General features: G+C 38.0%; 1 protein-coding gene and 1 non-coding gene across 7 annotated transcripts in view; one reads left to right on the plus strand and one right to left on the minus strand.

The window, feature by feature from the left end:
* The window catches only part of EDA (ectodysplasin A), a 361,402-nt gene that overhangs the window by 328,240 nt on the left and 10,710 nt on the right, over positions 1-22,452 (minus strand). The window lies entirely within an intron of this gene.
* Positions 10,707-10,842, plus strand: LOC145537297 (small nucleolar RNA SNORA51). The gene has a single exon (XR_014076320.1). It is a non-coding gene; the product is annotated as a small nucleolar RNA SNORA51 (small nucleolar RNA).

A 22,452-nucleotide genomic window follows, 5' to 3' on the forward strand; every position in this document is an offset into this window, starting at 1 on the left:
TATTTACTATTTCAAAACTCAAATTTGATCAAGGTCCTGCCTTACCTAAAAACCCTTCAATAGTTTTTCCCATTACCCTTAAAATGGAGACCAAAGTCCTCCCTCCTCAAGGCTTCCATAGGCCCTGTACAGTCTCTTGTCTGCCTGTCTCTTTAACTTCTTCTCATACCATGTTCCCGCTTACCTTCTCTAATCCAGCTACTTGCTGCTGCTGCTAAGTCGCTTCAGTCGTGTCCAACTCTGTGCGACCCCATAGACGGCAGCCCACCAGGCTCCGCCGTCCCTAGGATTCTCCAGGCAAGAATACTGGAGTGGGTTGCCATTTCCTTCTCCAGTGCATGAAAGGGAAAAGTGAAAGTGAAGTCGCTTAGTCGTGTCCGACTCTTAGCGACCCCATGGACTGTAGCCTACCAGGCTCCTCCGTCCATGGGATTTTCCAGGCAAGAGTACTGGAGTGGGGTGCCACTGCCTTCTCCGATCCAGCTACTTAGTCTCTTAAATTAGGGCTGTTAGGCTTAGCAAATAAAAATACACAATGCCCAGTTAAATATAAATTTCAGATAAATAACAAATTTTAGTAGAAGTATGTCCTCAATATTATAGGATATAATTTCTACTAAAAATTATTCAGTTTACCTGAAATTCAAATTTAACTGGGCACTCAGTATTTTATATGCAATTTTACTTGAATGTGCCATCTCCTTCCTGCCTCAGGGCCTTGGCACATGTTGTTCTGGCTCCCTGAGATGCTCTTTCCTTGGCCACTTACTGACAGAGCTGGTATAAGGAACACATGAAGCAAGATTTATAAAGTGTCTATCACAATACTTAGCACAAAGAAAATACTTAACAAAGAGCATAAATAATAATTCAAAGCTTTCTACTGTTGGTTTATCTTTTACCAGGGGTCCCCAATCTCTGGGATCTAATGCCTGATGATCTGAGGGGGAGCTGATGTAATAATAACAGAAATAAAGTACACAATAAATGTAATGCCCTTGAATCATCCCAAAACCATCCTCCCCACCCCCAGTCTGTGGAAATATTGTCTTCCATGAAACCAGTCCCTGGTGCCAAAAAGGTTGGGGACTGCTGTATACTGAATGAATTTTGGCAGCATCCACATCTTTCATTGTAAATAAGTCATTCTCAATGCCTTGGACTTTTTATAAGAGAGCTGGAAAATAGCAATATAGATACATAACACATGGTATTTCCTAACATATGTGATTTTAATTTGGTCTTCACAGTAATTCTGTAGCATAAATAAACGGTAGTAGTATGATTAAGGAATAACCAGGTAACTTCTAAATCACACAGCTAGTAGATAATAAAAGCAGTAATCAAACATAGGCCTTCTAGTCTTAAAAGCTAAAATTTTGCAGTTACATGGCATTATCTCCCCACCCAGTATCAGTCTGTGGTAGATCTACATTACTACTACAATTGAATACTAGTAGCAGTAATAACAACAGTAGTCAACAATAACAACCACAACAGCTAACACTTACTGAACACTTTCTGTGAACTTTTCTAAGGGCTTTGCATGTGTCATTTTACTCTTAAAACCACCTTATGAGGCTGATAGCTTGTTATTATTCCCACTTTTCATATAAACTTTAAGCCTAGGTTTCCTTAAATGACTTGTTCAAGGTCACAAAACAAGTGTCAGAACAAGGATTCAAAAGCCACACAGTTCAGCTCTGAATTCTGAGCTCTGGTCCTCTCACAGTCCACACAGAATGCAACCATGGAAGTCCTTGCACAACTCCTGCTACACCATTATCTATCTAGACACATGCATACATCTGAGCAACAGCCAATCTTTCCAAGAAGATGACACTAATCTCCCAGAAAGACAGCCCTTCGTGTCATCTTACGGCAAAGGTAATAACTTTTGATGAATTAGCTATGTTTTCCACTTGTATTATTTTCAACAATAGTGTAAGTTTATAAAATTGACTGGTCTGGCTTAGAAAGAGAGTGAAACAAACTTGTCCAAAACCTAGCACAAGAATAACACGATTTTCACTGGGAATTTTAAAGCTATCTTCCTCAATGTCCATTTTGCTGACTCCGTTGTTTCCTACCATTTTCCTGTATTGTCACATAAATATGTACACTCTCCCAACCATCACAGATCTTGCCAAATGCACCAGACTACAACTAGCATAATTGCTCCTTCATTTTATAATTGCTACTGCAAGTTACAAAAAATGCATAGGCTTATAAGTTAGAAAATTTTACATTTCTCAGAAAAACTGTTTGCTAGCAGTTTTGGAACCTCCAATTTGTCTGTTAAAACATTATAGGACATGGTGACAAGCAAGGGCTTAGCAATTACGTATCAGAAAACAGCAACAGAATATAACATTACATGAGTCCAAAAATTTGTGTTAGCTGTTCTCATATTTACCAGAAGGGTTAGAATTTGAAAAGGAAATGAAATAAAATCTATGTTGCTTCAGATCATAGGCCTTGGAGTTAAAACAGACCTGGGTTTAAATCCCAGGTCTGCTGTTTAGTGTCTGTTATTTAATCTCTTGGAGATTGTTTGCTCATCTGTAAAATTGGGATATCTACTTTGCAGGGAAACTCTGAAGATGGAATTAGAATATATGTAAATTTCTTAGTCCAGTGGTCAACGCTTAGCACGTGATAGACCCGCAATGATCGAAATCCCTCTAATCCCCGTGACAGGTCTGTTATTAGTGCAGAGTGGTTACATCATCATGGTGATAACTGATTTCATTCCTCTCAGACCTAAGGAGCTGCCTACCAGATGCCGGCTTCTTCCCTTCCACTTCACTATAAATTCATTTCCTCCTTTTGTTTTCCAGGAACAGCGTTATTCTAGCCTTTGTCTCTGGGGTGCCAGATATGAGGGAGCAAGTCTCAACAATTTAGGAGTAGGTTACATGGTTGTGCTTTCTTGTGTGTCCCCCTATTGAGGGCCACTCAATTCAAGGTGACACAATACCCACACCAACCTGTGGCTTGTATATGAAAAGATATTCACCCAATTATAGTATCTGTTTAATAATCACCATTTAATTTATTCATAGGAGTTATGTAATTAATATAAATATATTAAATAACTATCATTTCTCACACATTTTTTTGTCGGGCAGTATGCTGAATGCTTTACATATATTATTTCATTTAATTCTTAAAAAACTTCTAAGGGAAGTTATTGCTCATTCATTCAACGGTTAATATTGTTGATTATAATTAATTACTGATTGATTGTTCTAAATACTAAGAATACAATAGTAAGCAAAAGGGACAAAAATCTCTGACCTCATGGAGTTTACTGCCTGCTGTCGGGAGATACCAGAATGCTTGTGTAACTCACAGATTATCACCTAGTAAGTAACAAAGCCAAGATTCAAAAGCAGATCTATAAATGAAATAGAAAGCCTAGAAATAAATCCTTGCATATACAGTCAATTGACTTTTGACAAGGGTGCCAAAACCATCTAGTGGGGAAAGGACAGCCTTTTTTAACAAATAGTGTTGGAAAAACCAGATATCCACGTGTAAAAGAAATAAATACTTAACTTTACAGCATATAGAAAAAATTAACTCAAAGCAAAAATCCAAGTATAAGAGCTAAAAATATAAAACTTTTAGTATAAAACACAGAACAAAAGTTTCATAACATTGGATTTGGCAATGATTTCTTGGATATGACACTGAAAACATTGTCAACAACAACAAAAAATAGATAAATTAGACTATGTCAAAATTTAAAACTGTGCATCAAAGGACACTGCTGCTGCTGCTGCTAAGTTGCTTCAGTCGTGTCCGACTCTGTGAGACCCCACAGACGGAAGCCCACCAGGCTCCTCTGTCCCTGGGATTCTCCAGGCAAGAACACTGGAGTGGGGTGCCATTTCCTTCTCCAATGCATGAAAGTGAAAAGTGAAAGTGAAGTCACTCAGTCGTGTCCGACTCCTAGCGACCCCATGGACTGCAGCCTACCAGGCTCCCTCGCCCATGGGATTTTCCAGGCAAGAGTACTGGAGTGGGGTGCCAAAATAAGCCAACTCACAGAATGGGAAAAATATTTTCAAATCATATATCTGATTAGGAGTTAATATCCAAAATACATAAAGAATTCTTATAATTAACAACCAAAAAACCAAACAATCCAATAAAAAAAATGGCCAAAGGACTTGAATAGACATTTTTCTCCAAAGAAGATATACAAATGACCACGAAGTACAAGAGATGATACTCAATGTGTCACTAACAATTAAGGAAATGCAAATCAAAACCACAGGGAGATCCCACATCACACACATTAGAATAACTATTGTCAAAAGAAAAAGAAAATAAATATTGGCGAAGATATAGAGAAACTGGGAACCCTTGCGTACTGGTGGTAGGAATACAAAATAGTGCAGCTGCTATGGAAAACAGTTTGGTGACTCTCAAAAAATTAAAAATAGAATTACCATATGCTTCAGCAATTCCACTTCTGGGTATAGACTCTAAAGAATTAAGGGCAAGTACTCAAATAAATATTCGTACATCCATGTTCATAGCAGCATCATTCACAATAGCTTAAAGATGGAAGCAATCTTAGTGACCATCAATGGATGAACAGATAAACAAATATAGTATATCTATACAACAGAATATTATTAAGCCTTAAAAAGGAATGAAATTTTGATGCATGCTAAAGGACGAACCTTGAGGACAATATACTAAGTGAAATAACCCAGTTACAAAAGGATGAATACTATATGATTCCACTGATACATAAGTTGCCTAAAGCATTCAAACTCGCAGAAACAAAGTAGAATGATGGTTGCCTAGGAGGAGGGGAGCTATTGTTTAATGGGTCCGGAGTTTCAACTTGGGAGGATGAAGACATTCTGGAAGTGAATAGTGATGATGATTGCACATTCTTAATGCCACTGCATTATATACCTAAAAATAGTTAGAATAGTAAATTTTATGTTATATATATTTTACCACATAAAAAAATAAAAAAGCAGATATATGAGTCTTTCACCTATATCTTATCTACTATAGTACCATACCAAGTAGTTGATGCTTAGACTAGTCCAGAGAAATCTTGGTTTAGTACATTCAGGTTCAAATGTAAAATAGTGAAGCTATAAAAAGCACAGAGAGCACTTAGCATCATCACAATGCTATTTGAGAAAATCATTTACTTAGTTATCAAGCCCCAATGCATTACTGAAAACCAATTTTAAATGAGCCACGCTAAATAAAAACCCTTACTACAAACAGGAAAATAGCTAACTTGACTGTAAATGAATATCAGGAAGTTGTTTTTAAAACAATTTCCTCAAACTGGGGTTAAAACCTATTACATGAGTTCCTAATCTAGCAAACAGTCAGATTACAAATACTGAACTATTTCTGAACTTCTCCACGGACCCATCAGATGGAAACACTGGCTATTTCTGGTACAACATGATGGATTTTTCTCCTTTCTTGTTTAATTCATTGACAAAGTGTCAACACTTTTTGGTGGTGGGAAAGGAGAGAACTACAGTATTTCTTAAACTAAGAATCAGAAGTAAAATAGTTTTCAGCAATTTTTTTTTTTGGTTTGTATTAATATTTGGAAGGAGAGGTAGAGCCTCAAGTATTAAGACAATGGAAATAGTTTCAAGGTAAACCCCATGTGATATCTGTAATCATCATATAATGGGCAAATGTTGTCTAATATAGGAAATGTGATAGAATCTAGGTACCCACTTTACACTATTGGTAGCCTATTTTCATTGCAACCATCACCACAATCACTACCACCACTACAACTACCAAATTTCATCAAGATTGACCAAGATTCCCCCCTTTGCTTCTTCACTGTCTCTTCAGTACAGCACAATAATAAACAATACTGCCATTTAGTGAATACTTACCATATGTCAAGCACTGTGCTGTAAGGTTCAAATGCATTTTCTCTTTGATTCCCATAAAAACTTTACAGAGTAGATATCTTACTATTTTTTATTTTATACATGAGTGTGGGAGAGAGCAAATTAGCCAAGATGGCGTGTTCAGGCTCTCTTGCCCCACATTTTGTAAATAAGGACTATTTACAGCTGAGCTTATTTGTAGCACTGCATATGTGTGTTATGAGGTACCTGCTTCATCACGGGATACTTTGTGTGGTTCGCCTATATGTGAGCTCCACCTAGAAAGCGTGTCTGCTGCTACCGCTGCTGCATCAGCCAGGAGAGAATACTGCTATGGCTGCTGTGCCAGCCAGGAGAGAATAAATGTGTCTGCAGTTCCTATGGCTCCTCGCGTCTTCGTCCAGCCTCTTAGCCTGCACCTTGTCTTCCACAGGTTCAACGAACAGTGTGCACAATGAGATACAGTGAGACGCCTGGCGTCATGAACAGGATGATCAGCGACACAATGAGGAAATGAAGAAGAGAAGTAGGAGATTAGTAGTAAATGGCAGAGCTGGGATTCAAATCCTTACTTCAGGCTGCCAAGCCCATGTATCTAAGTACCACATAGACTATCTCTGCACAATAGTCCACTTAGAATGAAAACTTCTTACAAGAGGATGTTCCAACCTCAATCTTCAGATTTTATATCAACGAATCTGTTACAGAATTCAAGCTCATTAATTAAGCAGCCAGAAGCAGTGTTACTCATCTCTTCAATACAGGTCTTTCCCAAGGTAGCTGGCTCACCACTCCTTTAGCCCAGATCCTAGGAGCACCTCGAGTCTTTTTTATTCCCTAATTCCTTCTTTTCTTTGACTCCACACCAGAAAAAGTTCAGATCTCTGAAGAAGGAAACCTTCCACGCGTTAATGGAAAGCAATGAGAAAACAAGGTTCTAAATACAGAGTTGCCCCTTAGTCAATAATTGCCTAATTTATCAGTTCTCTATATTGAAGTACACATGTAGACTATGTTGAAGTACACATGTAGACTACTTGGCATGGATAATTTTTGTACTTTTATATACTATATGTTCTTTACTTTTTCTTTCCATCCGCATTGAATATCCTTGAGTGACCATCTGTTACAAATGCTTTAGAATTGACTGCTTTAAGGCAGAGGGCCTGGACAAGACAGTCTCTTCAAATTCTCCTCAGTTCTACTATTGTGTGATTTCCAGGGGCAATGTTAAAAAATTGTTGATTGAAAGGTTTGTTTGTCCTATCCTTCCAATCCCTGTCCCGCTTGTAACAATGCCACAACCTTGCAACACCCCACTGAAGCAAAATGGAAAAAGTAAGATGGCATGTCCATCTTTTTACTTTTTACAGTCCATCTTCTTTTGTTCACCGCACACAAGCTCAGGTCCCACCAAGAACAGAACTCTCTTAATAAGTGAATAGCTATGGTAACAAAAAGCTAGAGCCTCAGAAAAGTTTCCCTGAGCATTATTCTGCCTAGGGATGAACATTATTTTGCCTAGGAGTTCATAATAAAGTATCACACTCTCATTCTTTCCTTCAAAAGTTTGAGAAACACCACCAACAACAACAAAACAAGTCTGTGCAACTGTGAGCAACATTATTCTAGACGTTTGAGATCTTAAGTCATATAAGACCAGGTTTAGTGAGAAAAGGCAGATTGATTAAATATCATTCATAGTGTATGGCATATTATAGTTAAGTGCAGTGACAAGAGTAAGCCTAGAATTCTATGAAAATACAAAAGAGCATTTATTTTAGACTTGGCAAAGAGTAGTCAGGGAAAATTTTTTTTGAATAGGTGACATTTAAACAGGTTTGGAGGGAAAAGGTAGAAGTTAAACGGGTGAGGATGGCATTTGAGGCAGTAGGAAAGGAGAGGGGAGATGGAAGAATCATTAAAAGGAGACTCTATAGGACTTAGAGATAATGTAGGTGGGGAAGGAGTGAAAGGAGTAATTTAGAACACACATTTCTGGCTTGGATAAGTAAATGGACAATTGTGCTACTCACTGAGATAGTGAACAGGGGAGGAGGAACAAGTTTGGGATAGAAAGAAGATACATGCAGTTTTGGATAAGCTGATTTTAAACTGCCTATGGGAATCAAAAGGAATTCCAATAGAAATTATACTGGAATTCAGCAGGTATGGAGGAAAAAATTTTAAAAAAAAGAGGTATGGACTGCAACCTTGATTTCCAAGTCATTTCCACTTAGATGGTGGCGATTAAAGCCATAATTTTTAAAAAGGTCACGTTGGGAGAACATACGGAATAACAAGAGAAAAGAGCCAAGAATGCAGACCTAGGGAATGTTTTAAACAGGTGAGCAGAAAAGATCTCCTAAAAGAACCTGAGAAGGAACAGCCAGAGACAGCAAACAAACAAAAGAGCCCATTGTCAGAGAAACAAGAAGAGAATTTAAAGTATTTAAGACTATAACACAGAGAAAGGGAAGGAATATTTGCAAATCATATTTGTGAAAGGGGTTCAGTATCTAAAAAACATCAAAAATTCCTACAATTTAACAATAAAGACACATAATGCAATTTAAAATGGGCAGAGGGTTTGAATAGATATTTCTCCAAAGATATGCAAATGATCAATAAGCACATGAAAAGATGCTCAATATCCTTAGTCTTTACGGAAATGCAAATCAAAATAACAATTAGATACTACTTCACACCCATTAGCATAGATATAATCAAAAAGACCAACAATAACAAGTGCTGGTAAGGATGTGAAGAAATTGGAATTCTCATATACTGATAAGGAGAATGTCAAATGGTTCAGCAACTGGGGAAAACAGTTTGGTGGTTCCTCAAAAAGTTAAAAGAAAATTATGATATGACCTACCAATTTCTCTCCTAGGAAGTGGAGATGTATGGAGAGAGTAACATAGAAATTTACAATACCATATGTAAAATAGATAGCCAATAGGAATTTGCTGTATGACTCAGGGAACACAAACAGGGGCTCTGTGACAGGCTGAAGGGTGGGATGGGGAGGGAGATGGGAGGGAGGGGGCATGGGTGTACCTGTGGCTGATCCTTGTTGATGTAAGACAGAAAACCACAACATTCTGTAAAGCAATTATCCTTCAATTAAAAAATTAAAAACAAAAAAAGTGAAGACAAGTGTTCAAACAAAAACTTGTACACTATTGTTCATAGAAGCATTATTCACCAAAGATGGAAACAATCCAAATATCCCTCAGTAGATGAATGGATAAACAAAAGTGTACGTTCTTATAGTGGAGTATTCAGCCATGAAAAGAAATGAAGTATCAATACAAGCTATAATAAGGGTAAACCTTAAAAATATGCTAGATGAAAGAGACCAGATATGTATGATTCCATTTACATGAACTGTCTAGAATAGGCAAATCCATAGAGACAGAAACTAGATTAGTGGTTGACAAGGCCCAGGGGGAGAGGGAACTGATAATGGGTACAGGGCTTCTTTTGGGGATATAAAATATTCTGGAATTAGAGAGTGGTAATGGCTGCAAAGTTCTGTGACTATACTTTAAAACCAATAAACTGTACATCTTAAAAGGGTGAATTTTATGGTATGTGAATTATAACTCAATTACAAAATTTTAAAACAAAACAAATTTTACTTTCAATAAATATTCACTGAGGAACTATCTTATTATCAATAAATTCAAAATGTCAAATATCTTTCTCTGGTTATTATTAAAAACTTTTTAAGATAGAAAAAGGGGAATAAGGGTTTGGACAATATCGACCATGACAGAAAGTGAAATATGATTACAACAAGAACCCCATCAAACCTGCAATATGGAGATCATTAGTGACCTTTAGGAAAAAAAAAAAAGATTCAGTGGTGAGGAGGGCATAGAAACCTAACCATAAGAAAATGAACTTGTTAGCATGGAGACAGCAAGTTTATTCCATTCCTCTCAGAAGCTTGACTATTAAGACAAATGAGAATAGAGTAGTTTTAGGAAGATGTTGGGTCAAAGAACATTCTTCCCTGCCAAGGTGAGATGTGAACATGATCATATGCTAAAAAGATAGAGACTTTTGAGAGAGTGCAAAAATACAGGAGAGAAAGGAAATGACTGGTATAGACTGGGCCATTTAAAAAGCGGGAGGGGCGAGGATTCAAAGCCTAGGTGAAAGGACTGGTCTTGGACCAACGGAACATACTTTCTCTATGGAGGTGGGAGCACAAGAGTGAGTACTAATGGAGTTCAACCTGCAGGTATTCCAGCGAATGAGGGGAATGGAACACCTACAGTCTGGGGGGCTTTGTCAAGGCAGGGAGAACTGGGGACAAGGAGTCAAGAGACTTGAGGGTGATTCCAAGAGGGTGATTGGGGTGATAGGTAAAAGGATCTACACAGGTAAGGTAAAAAAAAAAATCAGTTCCGTTCAGTTCAGTCGCTCAGTTGTGTCCAACTCTTTGCGACCCCAACTCTTTGCAGCATGCCAAGCTTCCCTGTCCATCACCAACTCTCTGACTTTACTCAAACTCATGTCCATTGAGTCGGTGATGCCATCCAACTGTCTCACCCTCTGTCGTCCCCTTCTCCTCCCACCTTCAATCTTTCCTAGCATCAGAGTCTTTTCCAATGAGTCAGTTCTTCACATCAGGTGGCCAAAGTATTGGAGTTTCAGCTTCAGCATCAGCATCAGTCTTTCCAATGAATATTCAGGACTGATTTCCTTTAGGATGGACTGGTTGGATCTCCTTGCAGTCCAAGGGACTCTCAAGAGTCTTCTCCAATACCACAGATCAAAAGCACCAAATTCGGCCTCCCGATGCTTACCACAGGCTGTGTACTTACACTGACTGTATAGAAAGAGGAGGCAGAGTAAACCCACCCCATATACACCTCAGCCCAGGCAGGCCCTTTACCTGGTCTGTATTGTGAATGGGGAGACATGGAGAAAAAAAAAAAAAAGGAAAAAAAAAAAACAAAACAAAAGCACCAAATTCTTCAATGCTCAGCTTTCATTATAGTCCAACTCTCACATCCATACATGACTACTGGAAAAACCATAGCTTTGACTAGATGGACTTCTGTTGGCAAAGTAATGTCTCTGCTTTTTAATATGCTGTCTAGGTTGGTTATAACTTTTCTTCCAAGGAACAAGAGTCTTTTAATTTCATGGCTGCAGTCACCATTTGCAGTGATTTTGGAGCCCAAAAAAGATAGTCTGTCACTGTTTCCATTGTTTCCCCATCTATTTCCCATGAAGTGATGGCCAGGTCCAAAAGAGAATGTAAACTGATTCTCCTATCATGTAGCCATTGCTCTTTGGTTTTATTGGGGTAATAAGAAAAAAGACCAGATCATTTTGGCTTATATCGAATACAGGCACTGAGATTTGCCATACCACCAGAATTATCTGATAATGGAGACTGATTACTCCAAAAACTGCAACATTATTTGAAAAAGGAAATGGAACCTGGGTGGCCAATAAATAACAAATGAACCATAATTTCATATTATATAGCAGCATACTATCTCAAGAACTGTTTTTAGACAATACATAGACCAAATAAGTAAGGTGAATGGGCTCCAAGCTTTTACCCAAACACATCCTCCACCCTACTGCCTCTAAGTCTTTGCCCATGCTGCTCCCTCTGCTCACCATGCTCATCTGCAATTTCAGGTTCTCTCTAATGTCAGGGACTTATTTTATCTTTCTATCTCCTACAATGCCATGTAGAGTATGTGGCATGTCATAAATGCTGATTTGAGGTTAGATGAAATAGAAAAAAAATCACTAAGGTCTAAGAGATCAGAAAAGCCTTCACAGGAAAGTGTGAAATTTAAACTTGTCCTTAAAGATGAGGAGTATTCTATCGTCAAAAAGAGAATTTTAACAGGAGCAATAACACAAGTGACAATGGAGGTAGGAATATGCGGTAAGAAAATCAATCTACATATAACTGTGATTTCTATTATGAATAGTAGATAATGCTGGCAAACCAACACTAACGTGCGTCTTGAATGGCTAGCTAAAGCATTTGGGCTTTATTTATTACGCCAGTGATTCTCAAGGGGGAGGAACAGGCTAAGAAAATTGGGGAGGGGGAGCAATGGGGATTCTGTTTAGCTGCAGTGATAAAATTGCTAGTGTTAGAAGAGATCTTATAGGTCACCAACTTCCATTTCCAACATTTTACAGATAAGAAAATTGAGAGCCAGAAAAGTGAAGTGACCTAACTAAAGTGACCCAACTTAACTAGGGGAGATAAACTAGACTCATAGCTGAGACCAGAAACTTTGCCTCACAATTTCCAGTCTAGTTCTCCTTCTACCGCACATGGAAAGAAACTATCACATGACCAGGCTAAAAGAAACCACTTGCAAATATAAAAAAAAAAAAAGAAAAGAAATACACATAAAAGCATGTAACTTGAAGAACTGCAATGCCATCATCAATTCCTGTGAATTTTTGTCAACAGATGGGCCAACTACATGGAATATATAAGGTAACAATTGGAAAAAAAGTTTTACACAATTAAGGAGACAAAGACATATACCAATAAGCCCTGTAAAAATCAACTGGACAGTTTTATATTTTTTACATATATTTGTTTTTGTCCTTAGAAAAACACTGTAAAGGAGACAGGGAAGGTATTACCTTTCCCATTTTACAAATAAAGACATCAAAATGTGCTAACTGGCTAAATGAAGAGTCAGAATTCATTCTAGTACTCTTTCCACAAGTTCCTGGACAATGCAAGTCTCCAAAATAGACAAAACAAGCACGAGGCAAGTCTGGTTTCACATAAAGCAACTCTAAGTCAAAGGTGGAAGCAGGACTTGACTTTGTGAAAGAATAGATAAAGGTAGGGGCTGAGGAGAAAATGGGTTAATTGAAGGTGTGAAAAAGTAATTTATGAAATAGTAGTACTACTTAAACTTATGTTTTTACCCATGAATCATATCTCTCCTACAGACGCTTGGTACATAGTAGGAACCGAGTAATTCTTTGCTTAGTTAAATAATTTAATGGCACAAATGTCAATCTATATACACATTGCCTGTGGTTGATAAATATGCCTTTATCATTATCCTCAGGCCACAAAACATATGCTTTGTGAGTCCTACAAAAAGATGGGGAAAACTGAAATTTCTTTTACTGGGATGATGTCAAAAGGCAAAGTTATATTACCTATAACAGCTGTGATACATAACACATTTCCCAAGGAATAGAATTCTGGTGTTCAATGTTTAAACGCATACATGCACAAACAGAATTAATCTCTCTGTTCTCTCTTGCTCTCTCTCTCTCACACACACGCAAACATACACACTCACAATAGGTGCACACACACCTAACCACAACCCCCGTTTTCCCCTAAGCCTTTATTATTTGGAACACTGGCCTATTTCATGTTACACAAGATATGGAAAGCCCTTGCCTTAAGGCTTACCCATATTTACACCTTAAATGAGATATTGTTTAAAATACAAACAAGGTTAGGGAATTCTGATATCTGATGGGGAAGGGACTTTGACTTGAAAGAAAACTTGGGTATGGAGCCTCCCTGCTGCTGCTGCTAAGTTGCTTAAGTCGTGTGAGACTCTGTGTGCAACTCTTTGTGACCCTGTGGACTATAGCACACCAGACTCCTCTGTCCATGGGATTCTCCAGGCAAGAATACTGGCGTGGGTTTCCATGCCCTCCTCCAGGGGATCTTCCTAATCCAGGGATCGAACCTGGGTCTCCTGTGACTCCTGCACTGCAAGTGGATTTTTTACCACTGAGCCACCGGTGAAGTCCATGGAGCCTCCCATGACCTGGCAAATCAGTTAGAATCTGAAGGCCAAGAAATGGAGGTACCTTTACTAGTCTGCAAAGAGCTGGACACGACTGAGCGACTGAACTGAACTGAACTTACTAGTCTGCAGGGGAGATGAATTCCAAAGTCACTCTAAATGTAAAAACTTGCTGGGTTGAAGAAATCAAGAAGTACATAGCAGGTCAAAGGAATATGAATTCCTGCTATGTGGAAGCCTTTCAAAGATTTGAAGGAGGGAAAGAAACTGCAGGTAGAGGCTCAAGGGCCCAATATGTCCGGTGTGAGGGTGTTTAACCTTAAGTGGGGCTCTAAAAGAAAAGAAACCTTAGTGACAGATCCCATTAATAACCACCGGATCCTTAAGGTAGCATGATATCCCCCTCAATAAATGTATACAACTGTGTTTCAGAGTCCAACATTAGGGAGAATGTTTTAATGTTAACATTTACTTCCATATTTAACTAAAAAGAATACAAATCAGTATTGTAGAAGCTACAAAGAAGTATAATAGTCTCTGCCTTTGAAAACCTTCCCATCTAGTTGACAGAACAAGATAACCTACAACACAATGTAATGTCAAATGAGGGGTTTAGAGAAGCACTTAAATAGATGGGCAAGGAAGAATTCACTTTAGTGCTAAGGTTTAAGTTGAGCTGTGAAGGACCTGAAGGAATCCAAGAGGCAGGTTGGAAGAAAGGACATTCTACTTTGGGGAATGGGTAAATAAAGGCCAGAATGTGAGAGACCTATGAATGGACTTGTCTGGATGGAACAGGATTTAGATGTAGAGTATAAGAGTGGCAGAGCAGCTCAAGTCTGATTGAAGAGGGGCTTAGAATGCAGAGGGGCTTCCCTGGTGGTTCAGATCGTAAACATTCTGCCTGCAATGCAGAGACCAGGTTCAATCCCTGGGTCGGAAGGATCCCCTGGAGAAGGGAATGGCTACCTACTCCAGTATCCTCGCCTGGAGAATTCTATAGAGAGAGGAGCCTGGCAGGCAACAGTCCATGGGGTTGCAAAGAGTCGGACATGACTGAGTGACTAACACTTTCACTTTCTCTTTAGAATGCCAGTTTAAGAAGTTTGAAGAGTGGCAGTGTGGAGACAAAAGATTTCTGAGGAGGGAGTGACATGAGAAAGTGGCACTTGAAGAAAAATGATCTAGCTGAGGTGTGCATATGAAGTACAGAATAAAGCAACTCCCAACTGGACAACCACTGCAGGGGAGAGGTAGATTGGGAGGGACCTTGAAGATCATCTGTGCCAAACACAACCCGAGTAGTAGCAAAGGAGCTAGAAAGACAGGGAGTCATGCAAGAGACATCATGAACACTATAAATCAACTTCACAAAGTATGAATCAACTTAGCACTTGGCTGCTAAATACAAGAAGCAAGGGAAAGAAGGAAATGAAAAAAAAAAAGTCTCCAAAGTTTCATGCCTGAGTGACTGAGAAAATGAAACTGGAATTTAATTTTGTAAAAGTCAGTGTGCAGGGGGCTGGGGTGGGTATGAAGAGGGGAAGAATGAAGATGATTTCAGTTTAACTTACTGAATTTGAGGTGTCAGCTGGAAATCCAAGCAGAAACAAACAGCACCAAAAGGATTTGTCTAACATCATTAAGAATGACATAGGTTTGAATCCCCTGGCGATCCAGTGGTTAAGACTCCATGCTCTCAATTCAGGGGATGTGGATTCAATCAATGGATGGGGAAGTAAAATCCCACAGGGCACATGACATGGCCAAAAAAAGAAAGAACAACATAGGTTTGTACTCCTTGGTTGACTCTGTTAGCTAAACGAGCTTTAAGGAATAGAAGCCCCACTAGTAATGTGTCTTGCACATAATACAAGCTTGGTGGAATCAAGGGAACTCCTCAGCTCTACTGCTCTTCCTTCTTCTTCTCAGTCTGACTAACCCTGACAAGTTTTAAGAATCTTCTTCCATAAAAGAAAGCCTCAGAGTTTCCCCAGACTGAGTATTTAGACGACACAGCAAAAAGCGCATTAGAAGCATGGAATGCCCCTAGCACAGAGCCATGTGGATTGATCCAAAACCTTACAAATGTTCAAGCTATTGCTGCCCTTGTAGACCATTAATATGGCAGGATGAAACAAGAATAACGATCCACAAACCACAAAATAAAATTCAGAAGTAGTCTTCTGAAAATCAATTTCATTGTGCCTGTTAAGTTTCAACCTATGCTGTATGCCATCACTCCAAAAAAAATTACTCTTCATCTCTGAAGTGCAGGACCACTAACAGGTGGATGTGCATGGGGAAGTTTACTCAGCAGCCTATAGTTTTAAAGTAATTTCAGCAGCAAGCAGCAGGGGAGTCCCCAGGAAGCCACAGGAGACAAAGAATCACCCTCCTCCCTTGGCTATCCCAAGCACACAAGACTATTATCTAGCTGAGGAATTGGCAACTGAAATTCCTCTCTCCCTCAAAAACAGTTTATCAATATATTTCCCAAATGGTGTTCTACAGAGAGACGTTCATTAAACACTCACTACCACCCAAGCTCACAGTCCAGTAGTCAGTCCCAGTATCACAGATGATAAAGACCTAATAATCCATAACAGAAGAGCTGAAGTTAGTCACAGGGAACCAAATGTTATCTCCTTTATACTCTTTCCTTCATTTCTTCCTTTAGAGCATTAATTCTCAAATGAAATGAGCATGGTATCACCTGCAAAGTCTTTTTTCCAAACAATAAATGCTCGTGGTACTACTCTAAAAACTCTGATGACATATGTCTGAGTGTGTGGCCAGGAACATGTGCATTTTGAAAAGGTTCCCAGGGTAAGACAACTATGTACCCTTGGTTTAGAACCACTGCAATAGATGATCTGCATAATATATGTTAACCCTACAATTCTGGAAATCAGAGAAGGCAATGGCACCCCACTCCAGTACTCTTGCCTGGAAAATCCCATGGATGGAGGAGCCTAGTAGGCTACAGTCCATGGGGTCGCTAAGAGTCGGACACGACTGAGCGACCTCACTTTCACTTTTCACTTTCATGCATTGGAGAAGGCAATGGCAACCCACTCCAGTGTTCTTGCCTGGAGAATCCCAGGGACGGCGGAGCCTGGTGAGCTGCCGTCTATGGGGTCGCACAGAGTCGGACACAACTGAAGCGACTTAGCAGCAGCAGCAGCACAATACTGGAAAAGATTCTTAGTAGGACTTTGGAATAGCTAGCTATTTCAGACAGAATGAGAGTAAAAGAGAAACAGAGAAAGAGGTCATTCTGGGCCAAGATTCCTGATTACTGTATGCCCACCCTAACACAAGTAGCCATTGGACCCATATGCACTCTAGCTTCTAACCATACACATGCACAATTCCATGAGTCAAAGATTCTCACCCTAATACACCAGAATCACCTATGCGTGCTTGCATGAGTGCTAAGTCGCTTCAGTCGTGTCCGACTCTTTGCGACCCTATGGACTGTAGCCTGCCAGGCTCCTCTGTCCGTAAATTCCTATAATTATGCATGACCAAACCTCAACCCTTGGAGCTTCTTCCTGAGTTGATATTGAGTTGGGGTCCTGGACACATTGATTAGCAGGAGATAAATCTGAGGGTAACTGGGGTGAACAATTTTGAACATTCTCTTCTTCTAAAAATAAGTATCAGAAACAACCAACACCTCTTACACATTTATTGACCATATGGCATGTGCCTTACACATTTTAAAATAACAGGCTTATATTCACTTAATCTCCATTTCCTCCACCAGATATCCACTAATTTTTGTCTCCACATTTGCCTGTTTCACACATTTCACATAAATGGAATCATACATTATGTTCTTTGTGGCTGGCTTCTTTCACTTAGTGCAATATTTTGGGGGTTCATCTATGTTTTAGCATGTATCTGTACTACATTCCTTTTATGATTGAATAATATTCCATTGTAGAGAATATTATGCCTCCTTTTGCTTACCCATTGGACATTTGGGTTGATTCCACTTTTTGGTTATCGTGAATAATGCTACCAGAAACATTTGTCCATATGTTTTCAATTATCTTTGGTATATACCTAGGAGTAGAATTGCTGGGTCATAAGGAACTGCCAAGCTGTTTTCCAAAACAGCTACATCATTTTACATTTCCACCAGCAGTGTATGAAGTTTTCTACTTCTCTACACCTCTGGTCCTTATTTTTTCATTATAGCCATTCTAGTGAATGTGAGATGGTAACTCCATTGTAGTTTTCAAAAAAAAATTACATTGAGTTACAATTGACATACAACATTAGTTTCAGCTGTACAACATAATAATTTAATATTTGTATATAAATTTGTAAATTGGTCACCACAGTAAGTCTAGCTAATATCTATCACCATACATAGTTACAGAAATTGTTTTCTTATGATGAGAACTTTAACATCTACTCTCAGCAACTTTCAAACATACAATATAGTATTATGAACTATATTTGCCATATATATATAGTTGCCATGCTGTACGTTACATCTCCCATGACCTATTCATTTTATAACTAGAGGATTCTCTCTTTTGATTGTCTTCACTCATTTCACCCATACCCACCCACTGTCTCCGGCAGCCACCAATCTGCTCTCAGTATTTTTGAGCTTGTTTTTGTTTTGATTCCACATATAAATGAGATCATAAGGTATTTATCTCCATTGTGGTTTTAATTTGCAATTTCCTGATAGATCATGACATTGAGCATCTTTTCATGAATTTTTTACTTAGCTATTTGAATATCCTTTGTGCTGAAATACTTGTTTCCTTTGCCGATTTTTAAGAATTTCAGTGATCTTCTTATTGTTGTAATCCCAAGAGTCCTTTGTAAATCCTGGATATGAATTCTTTATTGAATATTTATGTTGCAAACATTGTCTCCTAGTCTGTTATGTTTATTTACTAATGTTTCTTTCTATAAACAAAAGTTTTTATATTTTGATGAGGTCCAATTTATTAATTTCTCTTTTTTTTTTGGACTGTATTTGCAGTGTTCTATCTAAGAAATCCTTGCCCAGTTCAAAATCTGAAAGATTATCTCCTATATTTTCCTCTAAAATTTTTATTCTTTTGGCACTTACATTTGAGACTATCAGACATTTTGAATTAACTTTGGGATATGGTGCACTATGAGGATCTAAGATGATCTCTTTGCATGTGGATGTCCAAATGTTCCAGCACCATTTGTTGAACAGAGTGTTTTTTCTCCCAATGAAATGTCTGTACATTTGGCAAAAATCAATTGACCATTAATGTAAGGGTTGTTTCCAAACAAATAATTCTATTCCACTGATATATATGCCTATCTTTTTGCCAGTAACACACTGTCTTGGTAACTACTGCTTTATAGAAACTGAGTTTTCTGTTCCCTGAATATGCCACGTTATCTCTCACCTCCAAGTCTTCCCATGTTTTAATCCTTCTACCTAAAATAGTCTTATCATAGATAATTCTTACTTATTTTCAGGTCTAAGCTCAGAAAATGCTGGGTCAAGTACTCCTCCTTAGTGCTCCAGATCTTATAATTAACCTTATAACTCCATTATCATATTATATTATAATTGCCTGTTCACTTGACTGTAAACACTATCATGGCAATATTCCTCTCTAACAAATTCAACAGTTGCCTCTTCACTGTTTTGTACAGTGCCTGATACATAGGCGATGATCAATACTTGTTGAAGGAACCATTAACTGATTCTGCTTCTAGAAATGGAAGACTAAGTAATTCAGACCAAATTTCCTGCTAGAAACAATAAGAAAAGAGGATAGAATATAAATTATATATATATATATATATATATATATATAAAGGCATCCAAGTTCTAACAATGCAATGAAGTGTTATGGAGCCAAGATTCAGCATAGAAAGAAAACTCAAGAGAGGCTCTTTTTCTCCTTAGATCATTGGCTCATCACAGAAGAGTCAGCTTAGAGAAAGCAGAGCTTTGGATAGGCTCATGGCACTAAAATGGCAGAATTAGGAATTCAGGACCCATCATGAGGGGGAACCATAGAAAAGTCCTCAGATGTTTGGTTCCAACTGAGAAAGGAAAGATACCTAAAGGAAGTCTAAAATAAAGGACAGCTTCAAATTATCTCAGTCTCAGATTAGATTAAGGTGGTAATGCGATTCTTACTGCCCAAAACCATCTGCCAAAAGTGAGCATAAATCCTACTTTCTGAATAAAACTAAAAGCAACTGAGGCCTCAGACCATCTCTACTATAGTTTTTCATATACTGTCCACCACTCAACCAAAAATAACTAGGCATATGAGGAACGAGGAAAAGTGATAGACAATCAACAGATACAGACCTTAAAGAATTCACATAATGGACTTGCCACATGAAGAATTTCAAATAATTGTGCTTAGTAAGTTCAACAGAAGAAAAGACTAAATAATAAGTTATGGTAAAGAAATGAACAGTATTTAAAAAAACAAATGGATAGTCTAGAAATAAAAAATATATGTCAGAAGTAAAATTAAGAGTGTGAATTTAACAGGTAGACAAAGCTAATGAGAGAAGTCAGAAAAAAATATACAGAATAAAATACAGAGAAAGGAAAGGATGGAATTTAGAAACAATTGTTTAAGAGACATCAGGGATACAGAGAAAATTTCTTAAAGAGGTTGTAACTCCATATTAAAAAGGACAAAATAGAATAAGGAAGGAATCACACTTAAAGAGATAATAAGTGAGAATTTTTCAAAACTGACAAAAATGATCAAGCGACAGATTCAAGTTCTTTGAATTCCAATGAAGATAAATATAAAGAAAGTCACACTTAAGCACATCGTGATAAATGACTAAAACCCAAAGATCAGTAGAAACATTAAAAACAGCAAGAGAAAAAGGCACATTACCTTCAAAGAGGTAAGTATAAATTTTTCGGCCTATTTCCCAGCACAAATAGTAGCAGCCAGTAAGAAGTGACAGGGTAGCTTCAAAACACTGAAAGAAAAATAACTGCTAATGTAGATTTCTATACTCCATAAAAATGTCATTCAAAACTGAAGGTGAAATAAAGACATATTTTCAGACAAACAGAAACAAAAAATCATTAGCAAACACACACAAAAAGGAATTTTAAAGGGTGTTATTAACCAGAAGGAAATTATGCCAGACAGAAGCTTGAGAAGAAGGAATGAAGAGCAAAGAAAAGGGTAGACACATGGGGGATCTAAATAAAACAATAACGACAATGTCATGTGCAGTTTAAATTATATACATAATTAAATTACAAAACAACAATAGCATATGGATAGCAAGGGGTAAATGGAGTTAAAGTATTATAAAGCCTTTTCACTATATAGGAAGAGGTCAAAGTACTAATTTATATCAGAGTATAATAAGTATGCATGTTGTAATCTTTAGGATATCTACTAAGCCAATAGTAAAAGAATATATATCTATAAAGTGAACAAAAGGTTAAAAAACGTTAGTAAAAACATTCAAAAGAATGCAATAAGGAGAGAAAAGGTTCATAGAACAGGGAAGATGAGTAGAATGCAAACAGTATGTGGCATATTTAAAGGCAATATATAAATTAATTACACTAATGACAATTAATTAAATGTGCCAGTTAAAAGAAACAACCTGAATTTAAAAAGGAAACTATATGTCTCTTTACAAGAGATCAGTCTACAACAAAAAGGTTAAATTTTTCAAAGATGGAAGATATATCATGCAAATGGTGTATGAAAAAAAGAAGTAGTATTAATATCAAGCAGTATAGACTTTAAGGCAAAAAGTATTACTACAGATAAAGAGGGACATTTCATAAGAGAAGGTACAATTAAACAGGAAGTTGTAACAGTACTAAATTTGTCAGTCAGTTCAGTCGCTCAGTTGTGTCCGACTCTTTGTGACCCCATGGACTGCAGCACGCCAGGCTTCCCTGTCCATCACCAACTCCCGGAGCTTGCTTGAACTCATGTCCATCGAATTGGTGATGCCATTCAACCATCTCATCCTCTGTCTTCCTCTTCGCCTCCTTCCTTCAATCTTTCCCAGCATCAGGGTCTCTTCCAATGAGTCAGTTCTTCACATCAGGTGGCGAAAGTATCGGAGTTTCAGCTTCAGCATCAGTCTTTCCAAAGAATATTCAGGACTGATCTCCTTTAGGATGGACTGGTTGGATCTCCTTTCAGTCCAAGGGACTCTCAAGAGTCTTCTCCAACACCACAGTTCAAAAGCATCAATTCTTCAGCGCTCAGCTTTCTTTATAGTCCAACTTTCACATCTATAAATGACTACTGGAAAAACCACAGCTTTGACTAGATGGACCTTCATCAGCAAAGTGATGTCTCTGCTTTTTAATACACTATCTAGGTTTGTCATATCATTTTTCCAAGAAGCAAGCATCTTTTAATTTCATGGCTGTGGTCACCGTCCACAGTAATTTTGGAGCTCAAGAAAATAAAATCTGTCGCTGTTTCCATTGTTTCCCCATCTATTTGCCATGAAGTGATGGGACCTGATGCCATGATCTTAGTTTTCTGAATGTTGAGTTTTAAGCCAACTTTTTCACTCTCTCTTTAACCTTCATCAAGAGGCTCTTTAGTTCCTCTTTGCTTTCTGCCATTAGGGTGGTGTCATCTGTATATCTAAAGTTATTGATATTTCTCCCAGCAGCTTGATTCCAGCTTGTGCTTCATCCAGTCCAGCGTTTCTCATGATGTACTCTGCAAAGAATTTAGATAAGCAGGGTGACTATATACAGCCCTGATATA

The sequence above is a fragment of the Giraffa tippelskirchi genome, chromosome X (genome assembly GCF_054371585.1).
Source record: "Giraffa tippelskirchi isolate mGirTip1 chromosome X, T2T-mGirTip1v1.2.pri, whole genome shotgun sequence".
Classification (NCBI taxonomy): Eukaryota; Metazoa; Chordata; class Mammalia; order Artiodactyla; family Giraffidae; genus Giraffa; species Giraffa tippelskirchi.